The sequence below is a fragment of the Pinus tabuliformis genome, chromosome 5_1 (genome assembly GCF_031772625.1).
Source record: "Pinus tabuliformis cultivar Carrire ecotype Pingquan chromosome 5_1, CPIR1, whole genome shotgun sequence".
Classification (NCBI taxonomy): Eukaryota; Viridiplantae; Streptophyta; class Pinopsida; order Pinales; family Pinaceae; genus Pinus; species Pinus tabuliformis.
The window spans coordinates 478,362,294-478,367,633 of record NC_142305.1 but is presented as its reverse complement, the minus strand read 5'-3'; positions in this window follow the sequence as shown (position 1 = coordinate 478,367,633).

Here is a 5,340-nt window from a genome sequence, read left to right as displayed (position 1 = left end):
TGACTCGTAAAATATGAAAAGATTGCCGAGTTTTGGCCTTCCAGCTCGTTAAAGCGACCGGAAGTGCTATCCCTCCTCTAGATTTTAATCTTTTTGGACCTGAGGGATTATTGCACAAAAAGATCGAGCGCTTGTTTTGTTCGGCTCGTTAAAACTATCGAAAACTCATCCCTTCTGTATTGTTTTATACTTTTTCGGACTTAAGGGATTAGATGACGAAAAAGGAATTTTGGAGTTAACTTTATGTACCTTTTCAGACTCTCTAAAAATGAAAAGGACCGAGTTATCCTTGTCGTTAGACTCGTTAAAATCACTAAATAGCGACAAACTTGTCTTTAGACGAGAACGAGTTTCACTATCGCTAGGCTCGTTAAAACATAGCGATGGGCTTGCCCGAAGGGCAGGTTATAGAACAAGCATATGTTATCCTCCTCAAGCTTGACAAAAATAAAGAGGTACTGGTCAGCAATGACTGGGGAAAAATTGGGAGAAAACTAAAGAAAACTTTGATGGTAGCAGGTCGCTCTTGAACATGACACTTTTCCTCCGTACCACAATCGGGTTGGGTTGTTTCATTCACCGGTCACATCACCATGGTCTCGCCATACCATCCATAATTGGGGTAATGCTACCGATCCATCGCATCAATGTCGCCACATGTTCAAGAGAAGTCGTTCAGAAAGAGTCAACCGGGTCCCACTGCCATACATTATCCTTCATCCATTCATGACCGCCACCCTGAATCATATGTCACAGATCGTTTTCACCTCCATTAAAATCATTAGCTCCGTTCCGTGTCACTGATGTGGGATTCATTAAGGCCCTCCTTGACGGATCGCTTCTTGTCGACATCAGCTCATTATCCAAGAAGTTGATCTAGGAACAACCCCTTCAGTACTTTGAAGCTTGCATGCCTCAATGGCAAGTTTCTCACTTCCGGCGACAGGTATACATCAATGACCTTCGACTAGAATATTTTGTGTGGTGTTCGACGCCAAGTCCTGTATTCACACCACGTGAATTGTACTGCAGTACCTTGAGGGTCATTATCATTATCGGTGATTCCTCTCGCGCTTGTTAACGGTTTACATCATTGACCGGTAATCAAGCGATGTCTTTCCATGTTCGACTTCAGCGCAATTCTCACATGGATCGACTTGTACTTAGAGTGAAGATCGAACGAGTTTGAAGACCCCGGATCTAGTTTCATCCATCCGGGCTGCGATATATATTCAGGAAAAATAAAGACATTTGACATGTACATCATTGCAGCAGATGATCATCCTACTCAAAGGATGATAATTTCACCGAAATTATCAGTCTACCATCAGACGATTGTCTGTGCTATGTACAAAAATGAATTTATAAAGCTGAGCATGGGAATGCCTGCCTCAGCCAGATCATGAAAGCAGTATGAATCATAATGTATTGTATTGTATCTTATTACAGGTCTCCTCCCAGCAAATGGATGAACTTCGGACCCTCCTGGATAAAGCATTTCACCCGATAAACGGCCTCATACTTTAGGGGGCAATTGTTATGGACATTTTTGTGCCTTACAGCATTGAGCATGAAATGTCCATAATCTAAGGGATCCAAAGTCCCTAAACATGTTGTTCCTACCCCTAGAGGAACAAGGCTAACTAACCACAGCAATTCACATAAGTTCTCCATCTAAAACAGCTCAAAAACAAGTCAATTCAGGATCATGTCAACTGCTCCACTGAGCATCTGGGCTGAATGTCAATTGCTCCACTGTCTACCTGCGTTGAATGTCAACTCCAACAAAGGCTACCTGCACTGAGCGAGTTTGGACAAGTGGCAGGCTCATTCCTCGAGGTGTCAATGCCCAGGAAGCTTCCAAAATGACACTTGCCTCAGGGAATTCGACTGGTGATGAGTAAGAGGTTCCAAATCTCCAAGTGGAAGCAAGAACCTCCAAGTGGACTCAAGAACTGATAGAGGGAGAGGACACTAGTCATATCTCAAGCTGACTCATCCTCTCTCCAAAATAACTATATATAGATCTCTCCTCCATGAGATCTAGAGGCTGGAATTTTGTTATTGCAAAGAATTGCTGTTGGTTTGAGACTGGAATCATTGGGTGCTTAATGCTTTGAAGGGAGGTGAAGATAGGAATTCCATTCTGCTGGGAAGGAGATGCTGGATTGGAGCCCTCTGGGTTGTATCTCTTCCTGAACCTTGTTATTTATCAATAAAGCTATCTTGGTTTTCTCCTATATACTGATGTATCTTTGATGTATGATTGCATTAGTGTATTTGATTTATCTCTAATCCTGAATCATTTATGAATATGAATATCTGCCTTTGTGTTGTGTTCTTCTCTTGTCTCAAGTAGCTGTTCTCTTATCGCAAGTAGCTGTTCTCTTATCGCAAGTAGCTGTTCTCTTGTGATCTTGCAGGAAGGCAAGCAGCTGTTCTCTTGTGGTTTTGCGAGGAGGCAAGTAGCTGTGAACACCCAAAGAGAAGAGGATCTAGATCGAGGGACAAACAGAAGACACCGGTAAGTCCATTGATCTCTCTTCTTTCCCATTTCATAAAGGAAGAAACCAGAATAGCTGTCTCTGTTTGTTGCTAAGGCACTGTCACACCTTAGGTGGATAGGATCGTCCTGCATAGGCATTTTTCCCCACAACAGTATGGGGTTGAGCTAACAACCTGACCCCGTCAACTCCGCTCCTCCGCCTTTGGTGTTGGTCGCATCGTGATCAATGGGATCGGGGGTCAGGCTAACCTTCCACTCCCTCTAACTATGCATTAATCATATGGTGATAAACGTAACTAGGGGACAGGGCTAACCGCTTGACCCCTCCCCCCAAACGTGCCCGGACACATGGTTAAATATAACTGGAAACCCATTTATACCAAGAAATAAAGTTGTGGCGTGGCAGTAAGTCGTTTTTTTGTTGGGCGGTAGGTCAAGGGGTTGAACCCCACCGAGGCCCTATAGCCTTGTTATGGAAATTTTGACCAATAACAGAGGGCCACGTCATGCCTCGTAATTGGGCCACTTCAACAACCAACAACCAATCACAATCTGCCAACCCAACTATATGACCCTGCCACATGTCACTCCTATATTGGTCTGTACTGCCCCATATGCCTGCGTAGTCAGATGCTAACGTCAGTTGTATGACTTGCCCAATTAGCAGCCCATTCAAACCTGCAAGTTGACTTTTAGTTGTTGGGAAAAAACTTCAAAACATCATAAATTCCTCATACGATGTCAAATTGAGGCAATTCAAGCAGTGTTGGAATCAAGATGACAAACACTACAATTGGGCACTAGTTTCAAACAATTTTGAGCATTTTTATTTTTGAGCATATTTTTTATCCCCTGTATCAAATTTGAATGGGATCCCCTTATGAATAGACTCCATTCGCCATTGAAGCACTATCAGAAAGTCCTTAGAGATGAAAGTCCTTTACACCTAGAATTTCATATTGCCTACTAATTCCACCAAATTCTCATGAATCATAAATCAGTCCAATTGTTTCTCAATATGGTCTTCTCCCACTCATCCATTAGGTCATGTAAGAGAAAGAGGGATGGGGCATATGCCCATGATATGATCATCCTCAAATAGGGCATCTAATCTATTTTCCAAGGGGTCTCTTCTGCAACGAAACTCCCAACACTCCTCTAGACACATAGTGGCATTGTAGTCCCCAACAATAATAAGAGAGCTTATCCTCAAAATATCACAAGTTTCCACCCAATCCCAGAAAGAAAATCTTCCATTATAAGGAGCATACAAATTTAAGATATGTGTCCGCTCTTCAACCCCCTGTATGTGTCCCAACAGTAAAATTCTGGTAAAGAATTTGTGGGCTTTTGGATTAGCCCATTTTGGATCCCATATAGCAGTAAGGGCTCTCGAAATCCCACAAGAGCTCACAACCACCATATGCCAATCCGGACAGATAGATTAAAATATGCCAAAGCTATGACAGAATCTTCCATTGTCTCTTGAATAAGGATAATGAACGGTCGAATAGAAAAGAAAAGGTGACGCAGAGATATTTATTTAGTGACATCCCCTAGGCCATGAAGGTTGAGATATATAATTTCATTATGGAGTCTTATCTTTGGTCTCATCTGCTATAAGGGCTAGGGAGTTGAAGGAGGAGATGATGGGGACATCTCCTGAATCCAAAGTATCATGAAAAGCCATAGTTTTGGTCAATGAATTGCCTCTAAAATGTCGGCTCCCCTTACCACCACGCCTACAGACAATGATATTTCGAGCAGAGTCGAGACTGATGATCGGAGAGCTAGGCTGACCCTTGCCCTTATCAATGGTTAAAGAAGACAAATCCATCATAGGGTTTAACATCAGAAAGTCTGGGTCGCTTCCGATTGAGTTTTGGGGGGAGGAATGATGAAACAGAACAACTGAGAATGGAGGCGAAGGAATAGAAATCATAGATACATAAGTCCCACACGGGAGGAGGGAGGTGGTCTGACACTTCATGAGAAAGGTCCACAAAGTGATAAAGAGTATCAGGGATGTCAGGCGGGATAGAGGGTTGAGGAGACATAGAGGGGGGAGGTGGTGTAATCAGCAAAAAAGGGCCATGCTTCCCATCCAAAGAAGTCAAAGGAATATGTCCTCCCTTGTTAATAGGATAATCCTCCGACTCCAACAAATATTATAATGAAAATGTGGGCGAGGATGGGGAAGAAGAGGAAAAGGGTGAATGCAATACATTATGTTGCAAATAGGCATCATCGGTCAGAATAATAGTACCTTTTCCAGAGTTGAGCCGTTGATTTATAGATGGCATTAGTCTGCCTCATCCATTCCCACCCCATCGTCTGTACTCACCATTCTGACAACAATTTCTCTAAGGGAATTGATCCAAAATATGTACAGTATGGTGACAAACGAGGCATGTGAAAAGAATGCCCCAAAAATCCAGGCACTGATAAAACCGTATCAAACCCCAAGCTAAATCAATGTTTTCTAGGAGACCACCAGCGAATTTTATTTCAACTAAGATTTTATTCAACCAACTCACAAATAGATAGATCAACAACTTTAAAATTATCCTCTTCAAGGGGAAAACCTCCTTTACATTACATAAATGAAAAATTATTTGATGATACAAATGACACTACCTCATTTGTATATATAGGAGTCTAAGGGGTCACAATATAATCAGAGCCTACATAACAATAATAATTTATAGGCACAACAATAAAAAAAATGGGCTTCTATGGGGAACAATAATAAAAACATGGGGGCTACATGGGCACAACAATAACAATAAAGGGGATACACTAGTATTATAGGGACCTAACATGCCCCTTTCCTT